The following is a 14,526-nucleotide window of genomic DNA, read 5'->3' as shown; positions in this document are numbered from 1 at the left end:
ACACTGCAGAGAAATATCACAGAAAAAGTTACGTTACTTAAAACATTAAAAAAAAAATCTCAGCCTTTAGTTGTACAAGTTGAACATGTTTAAATCACTTCCTTGGGATCTCTCAAATGACACAATAGTCCAGTCATCTACGTAATAAAGACATGGATTTACGTTGTAAAAACATTCAGGTCTGTTGTTTGTTTCAAGAGGTAAATGGTAAAGCCACTACTTTGGTTCAGACCACTTAGCATCATCAAGGGGCCAAAATGACTGTGCAGAAGAATCATTTTAAAAAATCTCAGTAAAAGGCATGTGGCAGAAAGAAATGTTTTTAGCTGTTATTTAAAAGAACAGAGTTCAGAGTCATCTTTATTGTCACATCCCAGGTTCACAGGTGGAAAGAACCTTGTGCTGCTTCACCATTTTTGTTTTATTGTTCGTTTTTTTCTGCTGCCAACTTGAAATGAAATATATGGCGCTCTCCCGCATCCAGAAACTCAGAGACTGTAAGCTTCCAAAAAAAAATCTAATACTCAAAACGTGTACTTAAAAATATTACTAAGTAATATTAAATAATTGATTTACAAAAGTAAATGTACTGTATTGCTTTCCAGCGGCCACAAATTAGATAAGACATGTTATGTTGCCAGGTTCTACAGACAGAGGTACATTGATGACTTATAGACATGTTACGTTGCCAGGTTCTACAGACAGAGGACATTGATGGTGAATGATTTATCAGGTGTAAGAGTTAATTACTAAACATGAAGTTATAATACCTGCATTGTGTCTCTTGACCTATAGTATACAGTGTGTGTGTGTGTGTGTGTGTGTGTGTGTGTGTGTGTGTGTGTGTGTGTGTGTGTGTGTGTGTGTGTGTGTGTGTGTGTGTGTGTGTGTGTGTGTGTGTGTGTGTGTGTGTTTAAATTACCTTCCTCCATCTCAGTGCCGTTCACCTTGACAAACACTGCCGAGAAATATCACAGACAAAGTTACGTAAAAACATCTCAGCCTTTAGTTGTACAAGTTCCAAAATCTAGCAGTAGTGTGTTTAATTGTTTTTCTCTCAATTGACATAATAGTAGAAAAAGCATTGCATATAGTCCAGTCATCTATTTGTAATAAAGTATTTACGTTGTAAAAACATCAGCTGGTGTATTCATTCATTCAAGCTTCCCAAATAAATCTGAAAGTATACTTAAAAACATTTTTTTTTGTAAGTAAATGATTTATTTACTAAAGTAAATGTACTTTGTTACTGCCCAGTGGCCACACATATTAGATATGACATGTTACGTTGCCAGGTTCTACAGACAGAGGACATTGATGACTTATAGACATGTTACGTTGCCAGGTTCTACAGACAGTGGACATTAATGACTTATACACATGTTATGTTGCCAGGTCCTACAGACAGTGGACATTGATGACTTATAGACATGTTATGTTGCCAGGTTCTACAGACAGTGGACATTGATGACTTATAGACAAGTTATATGTTGCCAGCTTCCAGAGACAGTGGATATTGACAGTGATTGTATGGTGGCAAGATTTATAGACTTTCAAATGTGTATTTGACTCATATTCAGCTTTGTATACTCACTCACATGTATTCTCTCACACCAAAGTGCTAATTTGGGCCCAGGGGAGCTACCTAACTTGAGCCGGGGGGGCTACCTAACTTGGGCCCAGAAGGGCTACTTGCCCTGTCAGGGCTGGAGAGTGGGCTGGTCAGTCTAGCTTAGCAACCTGGCTAGCTCTGATGCTGTATGATTATGATCAATTCAATAAAACAATGTCAAACCTTCAACCTTGTGGAATATATATTTTTCCCCAAAAGATACTTACCATGAACTCCAACCGTGATTCCAGCCAATAGGAGGAGACCTAGCAGACCCACAGCGACCACAGGAAGCCTGGAGTTGCACTTCGTCTCTGAAGATACTGAAGTGACTGTGGACACCAAGCACAGTGTACCAGTAAGCTCAGCTCTGTGTGTGTGTGTGTGTGTGTGTGTGTGTGTGTGTGTGTGTGTGTGTGTGTGTGTGTGTGTGTGTGTGTGTGTGTGTGTGCGTGCGTGCGTGCGTGCGTGCGTGCGTGCGTGCGTGCGTGCGTGCGTGCGTGCGTGCGTGCGTGCGTGCGTGCGTGCGTGCGTGCGTGCGCGTGTGCGTAGCATGGGTGGCCATTGCAAATTGGAGGGTAAGCCTCAATGCTCTTTTCGAGAATAAATAAAGGTTTCAATTAACCTCAGGTGTCTCAAACTAGAGAAGAAGACCTTTATTGCTAGAAGAATGCATTCCGGATCATGTAAAGAGTGGTGCGTTCATCCATAGCTGTGCAGAAACCTGTTTATTAATGGCAATGTTACAGTATAACTTCAGAGTGGAAAAGCCACGGACATTTCTATCTTAAAGGGTCTACACCATGAATTTCATTTTTTTGGGGGTTTTTAGTATTTTTTGGGCTCCCCAGTGTCTCTATTTTTGGGCGGTGAAACCGCCCCTATAAGTGAGATTTGGAAAAATGTACATTTTCCTGCGCTGTGATCTGGGCCCAGGAAATTTGTAGAATTATCCTGCGCTGTGATTGGCCAATCACAGTCTATTCAGGACTGTGATTGGCCAGTGTCACATGACACATGTGCATAGCCCTATATAAGCAACCATAACTTGAAAAAAACCAAACTTTTGTTTTTTTCAAGTTATGGTTTCGTCCATCATAAAGAGTGTTTCAATAAATGTATTTATCTTTTGTACATGATTGGTTGACTCCATTCAGTATTGTGATTAGCTAGCAAGACACCGCCCACTTCACACAGGGTGTGATTTTTATTTATTTTTAACATTCAGTCATTCATTCTCATTTCAGAGATTTTCAGAATGGGCGTGTCTGAACAGGCCATTTCAGAATGGCAATGCAAGTGACATCACTTGCATTGCCATTGCATTGATGCTGGCCAGACAGAATTGCTCAGTAGCCCCCCCCCCTCTCCAAGAGGACGTTTTGGTATTGCAGCTGAAAGTGCTGTATAAGCCAGAGACAATTGACTTGGGATGAGTATATCTGAGTGATGATTTAGGCTCAAACCTTTTGAAAAAGGTTTGAGGGACATACACCATATGATATTAAATATCAAATATTTTTTTTAAATTCATGGTGTAGATCCTTTAATGACTTAGATTCTAAAGTAATACGGTCCACTGCTTTACACACACACACTGAAGAATGATGATGTGATGATGTGTCGTCTCTCTCTAATGTCCTCGCCTTTCTTCCTCTTTTCTACGCGTTCCTCCTTCACGCGTAGAAACGATTTGTCGGGTTTTTTATGTTTGGTTGTTGTTTTTAGAGAGTCGCCTAATTATTAAGTATTTACCCAGGAAATATCTGGTATATTATAACATATTGTAGGTTAATTATCACTATAAATGTGCAGGTGAATACAAAGAAACTCCTGCAGTAGACAATGCACCCACCACCATATCCAATAATCTACCATATCCAATATATCATATCTAATGAGGCATTGGTTCTCAAATTGGGGTACCCCAGGGGTCCTTGGCGGGTACCAGGGGGTAGTTAGCGTCACAATCATTTTAACCATATTTTATACTTTAGCTACTCAAAAATAGCAGATCTAAAAATAGCAGATCTACAAGCACGAGTACCGCACTGTGAGCTTGTAGACCCTTGTTTTTAGGGTCTGGGAGTCCCAGACCCTAAAATGTTTGAAAATAGCCGATCTATAAGCTCACAACGCGTCGCATCACGACGCGTTGTGAGCTTGTAGATCGGCTATTTTCAAATAGCCTAGGTATAAAATAAGGCTAAAGCGGTTAATGAATGTTTTATAATGTAATAATTTATATCTGCAAAGTAACTAATAAGTAACGTTTTCAAATAATTGTAGTGGAGTAAAAGTACAATATTTGCCTCCGAGATGTAGTGGAGTAGAAGTAAAAGTATAGACAATTGGAAATACTCCAGTAAAGTAAAAGTACCTCAAAATTGTACTTAAGTACAGTACTTGAGTAAATGTACTTAGTTACTTTACACCTGGTTCTCTTCGACACCCCTTCATACCCCAAGATGCTATTCTATAGAAGGACATGTGCTAAACAAGTGACAGTACAGTAATGCTGACTGGTTAAGTTGAGAACGTCCATGTTAAGACGTACAGGCTGGTTACACTTATGGACAATGGTATTAATGGCTCCGCCAAGTCCGAGAACAGTGTAGTAGATATAGCCTTTGGAACGGTTGCTGTGAAAAGACGGCCTGCTGCGAGTTTAAACTTCCATGGTTCAAATGCAGTTAGATAGAATTGAAATGATTTAGAACAGGGGCCTGTTCCTCAAAAGGTGAATTAGAGCTAAAGCCTGGCTTTTCCACCTATCCTGGCTTAATTTAGCCAGGATTAGAGCTGAGTCGGTTCCTCAAAAGGTGAATTATCTTGAAGATTAGTTTAGCCAGTTCACCCTGGCTAAGTTTAGCCTTATCCGATTCCTCAAAAGAGAATTGAAGCAAGCCTAGCTTAGTTACCATGGCAATTTAGCTGTGAAGTTAGCCTGGTCAGGAGCAGGCTAACAGCCAAGCTTACTTAATCTAGTGCCTTGTTCTTCAAGTTTTTCCACAGTTAATTCAAAACATGTGTTTGCATATGGACTCATTTTAATGACCCTGCATTCAAATAAAATGAAATAAATACAATAAGATATAATCAAATTAATTACTGAAATAGTGTGTGACCATGAATCATAATCATAATTGTTTCACAATGACTCATGTGATATGTAATTGTCACTCTGTTATAGTTAACACTATAGTTCATCTTGTTGTTAGATGTTTGATAATATATTACATTTTTTTTTAAATATTATAAAAAATGTCTGACACATACATACACACACATATACCCGTAACTAATCATATATATATATATATATATATATATATATATAAATGATTAGTTATGAGTTTAAAGGAGCCTCTTTGTAAATCAATGAGGAGCATATTTTAAATTATCAATTTCTAGTCAATGGAGAAATTATTTTTTATTTCTTGTCCACCTTTGGAGTTACATCATGATGGCAACGTAACTACACAACCCAAACCTCTACCAAAGTGGTCTTGCAAATGTGGGGTTATTTATTGCGTATCTCGTCCCGTCCCGTCCCCCCCGCTCATCCCGTCACGGCCCCCTGTCGCGGTCAACCCCCCCCCCCGTCCCGTGTCCCGTCCCCCGTCCCGTCCCGTCCCGTCCTGTCCCGTTGTGGCCCCCGTCGCAGTACACCCCCCCCCCCCGTCCCGTCCCGTCCCGTCCCGTCCCGTCCCGTCCCGTCCCGTTCCCGTTCGTCCCGTTCATCCCGTTGCCCGTCCGTCTCACACACACACACACACACACACACACACACACACACACACACACACACTGTGTGTGCTTGCAATACTTTGCCATGCTTTCTCCCTGGATCTATTTATTGCGGTCGCGTTTCCTTTCTTGCTTAAATACATTTTACTTCCTTGTATGATTTCATGAGCTGCTGCAGTGCTGCTATTCAGCCACAGAGAAGAACGCTGCTCTGGTTTTGGACTCCGTGATTGGTCAAGTTCAAGGAATCTGCGCTCGAGTTCATGGTCTTTTATAGAAATACGTCGCCGGCGAATCGCCGCCCATTCAGCCTGGCTTCATTATCCTGGCTGGACACAGCCTGGCTTGACATAGCCTAGCTCGACAAAGTTGCTCCTTTTCAGCCTGGCTTGGCGTCTGAGGAACGGAATAAACGAGGCTTTTCGGACCCGACTTTGTCAAGCCTGGATTTGGCTTAAGGCCAGGCTTTTTTAATTCACCTTTTGAGGAACAGGCCCCAGGTTGGCATTCTAAAATATCCATTACACATACACAGAAGAAGGCAACGTGCCCTGGGGAGGTTTGAACCGAGCAGAAGGATTAAATGTCTTGAAAAGGGAACAAGGTCAACTTCTGGTTCCCTTTTCAAGTCATTTCTATACTTCCAGTTCCAACTCTGCCAAGATCCTCGAAAAGCTGCTACAATGTATGAAAGAATGAAAGAATCTCAATGGTTCTCAAAGTAGGGTCCAGCACCCCCCCAGGGTTCCTTGAGGGGGTTCAAGGGGGTCCCCAGCAAAATGACTTAAAGGAGTAGTTCACCCAAAAAAAATGTTATTTTCTATCAATTACACACCCCATGAAGCACTGAATTCATGGATTTTGTTTTTGTTTTTGTCGCATTCCTAAGACAATAATAATAAAGACCCTAATGTATCCGGTAGGAGACACAAAGAGTCTCCTTTGTGTCTCCTACCGGATACATTAGGGTCTTTATTATTATCATCAAATTATTGGCTCAGGAATGCAACAAAAACTAAAAACTCTGCATGAATTCACTGTTTCATGGGGTGTGTAATTGATAGAAAATAACTCATTTTTTGGGTGAACTACTCCTTTAACAACACATTACCTGCCAAACACGAGTATAACCGTTGTTGAAAAATACACCCGTTTACTGCCAACAACGAGTATAACCGTTGTTTCAATTCATCCACACAGAACCAGAGATATCGCGATCCAAAGATTTCTAGCTCCATTCACTCCTTGGTTAACTTATTACTTTAAAATCCTGTATCTCGGCTCCTGTGTACTTTTTTTTTTACCATGTTATTTTGGGTGAAACATGCTATTTTCAACTGGCTGCAATTATGGAACGGATTACCGCAATCGGATTATTTTTTTCCACGATTCTACGAGACTCCTGTGTGTGTGTAATGAGGGGATCACCGTGAGGACGGTGATCTTGGAAAATATTTTGTGACTACTTAAAAAATTGTTAAAAAAGGTTAAAACAATGCTGGCATTGGGGGAAGTAAAAAAAAAAAACCCTCTGGCAGGGAATGTGTATAGCATCAAAATCAGTGTAACCAATTTAATTCTATCTTATATTTTGAAAATAGCCAATCGAAAGTGTGTGCGTGTGTGTGTGTGTGTGTGTGTGTGTGTGTGTGTGTGTGTGTGTGTGTGTGTGTACTCTTTCTGTACACGTGAGCTTACAGTTTGAACAGTGTACAGTACTTCTCCAGTATAGAGTATCAGGTCTGGTTCATCCACTAATAGTTCACATGGATCATGTTGTATTGTGATCAGAGGTGGACAAAGTACTCGACCCTAGCACTTGAGTAAGAGTACAGATACTCCTGGTCAAATTTACTCCACTACAAGTAAAAGTAGCTCAGTCATAATGTTACTCAAGTAAGAGTAAAAAAAGTAATTGCTTTTAAATATACTTAAGTACAAGTAAAAGTAAAAGTACATGGTTTTAAAAAATACTTAAAGTAGAAGTAAAAGTAAAAGTAGCAGTAAACAGAAGCCAGAAACACGGCTAGAGTGAGAGCAGAAGTGTGTCCAATTGTATTTTAGGGAAGAAAAAAAGAAACGGCCAACTCAAAAGTATCAGTATACTGTACTTTACAGACTTCCTAGAAATGTACTCGAGTAAGAGTAAAATATTTGTCTTGGAAATGTACTCAAGTAAGAGTAATAAGTATAACAATAAATCTAATACTCAAGTAAAGTACAGATCCTCAGAATACAGTACTCAAGTACATTTACTCTGTGACTGTCCACCACTGATTGTGACACAGTAAATGAAATGATGGTATGATGATTACGCTAGAACAGGGGTCTTCAATGTTTTTCAGGCCAAGGACCCCCTAGCTGAGAGAGAGATGAATCAGGGACCCCCACTATATATTGTATAAAATTGTGTTGCAAATTAAACTCTTTCATAGATTTCATAGATAGCATCATAGACTTGTTTGACAGACACTATCTTGTTGGATTCATGTTCATGTGTACTGTGTGTGTTACTGTGCTCTAATTTATTGCAGTTAACACAAATGTAATGTCATTCATTGCTGCAGTGCTGCAATTTCCAATAAGAACAGCAACCAGCCTGTGGATTAAAGAGGTAGATGAATTTATTTTCAGGGCAATCTATTCCTTGTAAGTCCTGAGGGAAACAAAATATGTCTCATTCACACCGCATGCTCAAGTAAATATCCAACAACAAAGAGTAGCCGTAACAAGGAACAGCATCAGTTTAAATAAAGACTGAATCATGAGGATAATGGGAATCAATATGTATCCTGACACATTGCATCACTGATGTGTGCTTGAATGCAGAGGCCTTTGGTCTTTGCTATATACAACAAAAATGTGGAATGCCCTACCTAAAGGTAAAGGAGTGTAAACCCCTACTCACTTTCAAAACTGCCCTAAAAAACACCTTCAGGAGGCTGCAATTCCAAACTGGCCCCTGCCTAAGTCTTAGCCCTATTTTATACATATGTGACGGTGGCCAGGTTGTCACATTTGACATGCCAGTTCTTTATTAGAATAATGGCACCTTTTACTCTCTCTTAAATAAATAGTTCGCATTAAACTCACAACAATAAAAATATCAATTGCACAATAAAGTGCGGGGTGCATAATTATTGTGAGAATAATTAGAATCAATACTGCAACGACTACGCCACCTTTTTGTATGCGAGGTAAGGTCCTCTATAACACTTTCTTTTCTTTTCAGGCTATTCACAGGTTCGAGTTTACCCAGGTAAGTGTAAAACACTTTTGAATGAGAACACTTGTAAAATATCCCTTGGAGAAGACTGGACAGAAACAGGTTTGTATAAAAAGGTAAGTTAACTTTATTGGTCCTAATACAACGGCATCTGTGCCATAAAACAATTGAAAACATAAACACAAAATAACACTATACTAATAAAACCATCAACCTCCTATGGCGCCCACTAACTAACTAAAATCCACAAACACAGGTCACTTCCAACAATAAAGGCAATAAATCACAGGGCTTGTGCAAAATATAGCAAATAAATATAGCGATAAGAGTGTCTACTACTACTGAACCAGTAAAGTGACAGTGCTAATTTAAAGTGCTAATACTCATCACGGTTCACATGCAAGAGGTGGGAATGTCCATATATGGGTGTAAGGAAAGGGGTTAGGCCAGGAATCTCCGTCTCTTCTTTTCTTCGTATGCGCCGTCTGCAATCATAGAAACTAGAACCAGTTCATCTATTCAATGTAGCTTGCATATGAGGTTTAGGACCGTGGTTTTATAGAGATAACGTTGCATAGAAAGTTTACTTACTCGCGAGCCAGACAAGGTCTGGCTGTGAGTGTGTAGAGCGCGTTACGTTTATCGCCACTGGCCGTCTCCTCTGCTCCTTGGTTCCGTTCGTCTCACTGTTCCTCCCCGTCACTCGTCTGTCGCTGCGGCTTCTTGTCACTGGGAAGCGGGCACGTCTCAGCTCACCGTCCGCTGCTTGTGGCTGGCATCGCTATATCACTTATTCTCCACCTCTGCTCCGTGGCTTCTCCTGCGCTGTGCACAATCTGTTCCCTTGGCTGTCACACTCACACTGCCCCTGTGTGCCTGTTCTCCTGTCTTTTCCTGTCTTCTGTCTGTCATTCAAGTGGCCCGCGCTCACTTTTATATTGGGTGGACCACACCCTACTCCGCTCTCATTCGTTTCTCAGACAGCGTGACCTGGGGACATTGGCTGGCTGGAGTGACACGGTCAATGTCATGCAGCCTATCATAGAGTTCAATGTCAAGTGGCTCAGGGACCGTGGGACAATACATGGCCATGTTAAAACATGCAGTGGGAAATTACAAGGAATACATTTAAGATGATGGTTGTTTAAGTGCATTATACAGGTTTTACGCATCAATAAAATAATTCAGAAAAATATTGCACCACTCATTTTTGACCCTGTCACACATAGGCTATTTGAAAATAGACGATCTACAAGCTCACAACGCGTCGCATCGCGGCGCGTTGTGAGCTTGTAGATCTGCTATTTTCAAACATTTTAGTACTTTTACTTTTGTTACTTTCAGTATATTTTGATACCAATACCTTTGTACTTTTACTCAAGTACATTTTGAATTCTTGTAACAGAGTACTTCTACATTGCAGTATTGATACTTTTACTTAGGTAAAACATTCAAGAACTTTTCCCCCACTGGCAATGGCTTTATACCTCCTGTATCCTTGGCTATTAGCTGTCCTCTCTGCACACAGACCAAGATTATAGCATGCATTGTCAACATTGCAGCCTGTCGACAGCGCAGAGAATTGAGCTTTTATATGAGACAGACAAGATTCACACTTGTTTAATGTTTGAACTGTGTGTAATTGTTTGTAAATTGTTTGTAAATTCTTGGTTTGTAAACCAAAGAGTAATATGCTTATGTAATCATTTACAGACCGAAATCTTTGTTTTGTTTTGTTTTAACTATGTAATGGTAGAATTCCATTGTATTATGTAATGTTTGGACCCCAGGAAGAGCAGCCTTCACTGTGGTGAGGACTAATTGGGATCCGTAATAAACAACAAACAATAAACACAGCCTCCATAATACATAACACATTGTTTTTGATATTTGTGCAAGCTCAATCGTTTTTGTTATTTCCATAAAAAAGAAATGGAAGAAGAAAGGGGGTGGGCAAGAGAAATCAACAAAACAAAACAAATTATCTTGACATAAGAGGGCCCTATTATGCACGTCTTATTTCCAGGTCTTATGCGGTAATTAAGTCATAACGACACCAGCTTATGCGCAATCCTGTCCTAAATCTATTTTACAAGTCGGCAGGACCACGTCTTAAAGGGCAAGACCACTTTGGTAGAGGTTTGGGTTGTGTATTTACCTTGCCATGGTGTAACTCCATAGCCTGGTAAACACCCCCCCCCTCCGGAAATCTCATGCATTGCATTGCATTTGGTTTCAGGAAGGAGGGTCTGGGATTGCTCACAGAGTAAAGCTGCCCGAACCGCTGCGCATACGAACCAATCAGCGGCTGCTAGGGGCGGGATCATCCAATCACCTGCCTAGTAGCTTGAAAAAATGAAACTCCGTCTGTCATCGATTCTGCGCCCGAAGTCTCAGATGCAAGTACGCTGTGAAACAAAATGTGTGTCGCAAGCTTCTTCCATTTGACGGAGTGAGGTTAGTAACTCCAAAGGTGGACAACAAATCAAAAATAATTGCTCCATTGATTAGAAATTGATAATTCAAAATATGCTCCTCATTGACTTACATTGTACGGTGAAACAGCTCTCAAAGTCACTCTTTTAGCACATAAACTAACACAAACAAAGCTGATTCAGAGAATATAGAACATCACCAAACCCAGTGATGCCCGAAGGGCGGCAGCCACAGCTGTGACGGAGGCTAAGCAGCGGGTGTGGGAGGAGTTCGGGGAATCCATGGAGAAGGACTTTCGGGCGGCACCAAAGTTGTTCTGGACGACCATACGGCACCTCAGGAGGGGAAAGCGGGGAACCATCCAAGCTGTATACAGCAAGGATGGGGCTCTGCTGACTTCAAGTGAGGAAGTCGTAGGGAGGTGGAAGGAACACTTTGAGGAACTCCTAAACCCAATGACATCAGACCCACCCTCCCTGACAGGAGCAGAGCCTGAGGATGATGGGGGATCGGCGTCAATCTCCCGGAAGGAAGTCACTGAGGTAGTTAAACAACTCCACAGTGGCAAAGCTCCGGGGGTTGATGAGATTCGTCCAGAAATGCTGAAGGCTCTGGGTGTTGAGGGGCTGTCTTGGTTGATACGTCTTTGCAACATCGCGTGGAAGTCTGGGACAGTACCGAGGGAGTGGCAGACTGGGGTGGTGGTCCCACTTTTCAAAAAGGGGGACCAGAGGTTGTGTGCCAATTACAGAGGTATCACATTACTCAGCCTCCCTGGGAAAGTTTATGCCAAGGTACTGGAAAGGAGGGTCCGGCCGATAGTCGAACCTCAGATTCAAGAGGAGCAATGTGGTTTCCGTCCTGGTCGTGGAACAACTGACCAACTCTTTACTCTGGCAGGGATCCTGGAGAGGGCCTGGGAGTATGCATATCCGGTCTACATGTGTTTTGTGGATTTGGAGAAGGCATATGACCGGGTCCCCCGGGAGTTTCTGTGGGAGGTGCTGCGGGAATATGGGGTGAGGGGGACCTTGTTGAGGGCCATCCAATCTCTGTACGCCCAAAGCGAGAGCTGTGTCCGTGTGCTCGGCAGTAAGTCGGATTATTTTCCAGTGGGGGTTGGTCTCAGACAGGGCTGCGCCTTGTCACCTATCCTGTTTGTGATTTTCATGGACAGGATCTCGAGGCGAAGTCGTGGCGGAGAGGGTATACGGTTCGGTGAGCTAAGGGTTGCGTCACTGCTTTTTGCGGATGATGTGGTCCTGATGGCACCATCGGTCCGGGACCTTCAGCTCTCACTGGATCGGTTCGCAGTCGAGTGTGCGTCGGCTGGGATGAAAATCAGCATCTCCAAATCTGAGGCCATGGTTCTCAGCAGGAAACCGGTGGATTGTGCAGTCCGGGTAGGGAATGAGGCTTTGCCCCAGGTGAAGGAGTTTAAGTATCTCGGGGTCTTGTTCACGAGTGAGGGGAGGACGGAGCAGGAGATCAGCCGGAGAATCGGAGCAGCAGGAGCGGTATTGCAGTCGCTGTACCGCACTGTGGTGACGAAAAGAGAGCTGAGCCAGAAGGCAAAGCTCTCGGTCTTCCGAGCAATCTTCGTTCCTACTCTCACCTATGGTCATGAAGTGTGGGTCATGACCGAAAGAATAAGGTCGCGGGTACAAGCGGCCGAAATGAGTTTTCTCAGACGGGTGGCTGGCATCTCCCTTAGAGATAGGGTGAGAAGTTCGGTCACCCGGGAGAGACTCGGAGTAGAGTCGCTGCTCCTTCGCTTGGAAAGGAGCCAGCTTAGGTGGTTCGGGCATCTAGTACGGATGCCTCCCGAGCGTCTCCCTAGGGAGGTCCTCGCTGCACGTCCCACTGGGAGGAGACCCCGGGGCAGACCAAGGACCAGATGGGCGGATTACATCTCCACACTGGCCTGGGAACGCCTCGGGATCCCCCAGGAGGAAGTTGCTAATGTTGCTCAGGAGAGGAAGGTCTGGAGCTCTCTGCTGGAACTGTTGCCCCCGCGACCCGACTCCGGATAAGCGGTTGAAGATGGATGGATGGACCAAACCCAGTACTGTTTGTTTTTTTAATAAAAATGTCAACTTCCTGTTGATTTTACTATTTGAAGATCCGGATCCGGATCCGCGGATCCAGTCCGGGTTTTCTTCTGAATAAAAATAGCAAAATCAACAGGAAGCTAACATTTTTATTTAAAAAAAAAACAGTACTGGGTTTGGTGATGTTCTATATTGTCTGAATCAACTTTGTTTCCATCCATTTACGTGCTAAAAGAGTGACTTTGAGAGCTGTTTCAGCGTACAATGTAAGTCAATGAGGAGCATATTTTGAATTATCAATTTCTAATCAATCGAGCAATTATTTTTGATTTCTTGTCCACCTTTGGAGTTACATAATGCACACACAATCCATAATGTTACACAATCCAAACCTCTAACAAAGTGGTCTTGCCCTTTAAGTGCAAGAAGATATGTTTGGTTGTAAGGACACTGGCAGCGTGTCTCTGTAGCCTATTGTTATATATAGCCTAATGTATATCAGTGGTGGAAAGTAACCAAGTACATTTACTGTACTTTTACTCCTACTCCACTACATCTCAGAGGCAAATATTGTACTTTTTACTCCACTACCAACTTTAATTACTAGTTACTTTGTAGATTTTAATTATTATTACAAAACATACGTTGTATGTTATTGTACTTTAAAATATCTGTCAGCTCACCGCTAATCCCAGTCGTTTAAGGTGCATTCTGATTGAGCAAATGACAAAGCAAGAATTCTATACATTAACATGTCTTTTCAAGGCCTGAAAACAGAAATGACACCAAGGTTCTTAATAGGTATTGAAGCATAGGGATATAGGTGCTGGTGGTTATTAAAGTTTGCACTCGCTCTGGGGTGTCGGTCAGAACACAAGGAGTAGGCAAGAGGTGGAGTTTAACCGTTTACTGTTGACCAATAAGCACTGCATACAAGATATGCACAGTTTGTGTGGTCTGAAAACAGATACAGAATAAACATACTGTAAGCTCTACTGTACTATACAACATGACACACACAACGAAATAAACACAGGTAAACCAGGGCAACAACTATAATTAACATCACTATCATACACATAGATCTGGCAATAGCATGAAGGTGGATACCTTACATCAAAGCAACAGCAAGAAAGCCACTGCAGGTGTTCACAATTAGTGATGAACTCAGTGTGGCAAGGCATGGGGTGAATATTGCTATCTTAGTGAGCAAACAACATAAAACACAGATATGTTATGCATACAGCAAAGTTAGATAGATATTACAAATACATGAATCAACAAATAGCGTCGGTCGACGGAGGTAGATTGGCACATCAACAATGACACAAAGTCACATGAACGGTTTGCATACTAAATAAACATGAAACACAACTTACTGCTGATCAATGACTGAAAATGAATGAAAAAGAAACAGCAGAAATAATGATATAATAGTGTAGAGTCCGTCG

Source organism: Gymnoscopelus braueri (genome assembly GCF_963280865.1).
Source record: "Gymnoscopelus braueri genome assembly, chromosome: 16".
NCBI lineage: Eukaryota > Metazoa > Chordata > Actinopteri > Myctophiformes > Myctophidae > Gymnoscopelus > Gymnoscopelus braueri.
The sequence above is the reverse complement of the archived record's forward strand: the minus strand, read 5'-3'. Positions refer to the sequence as shown.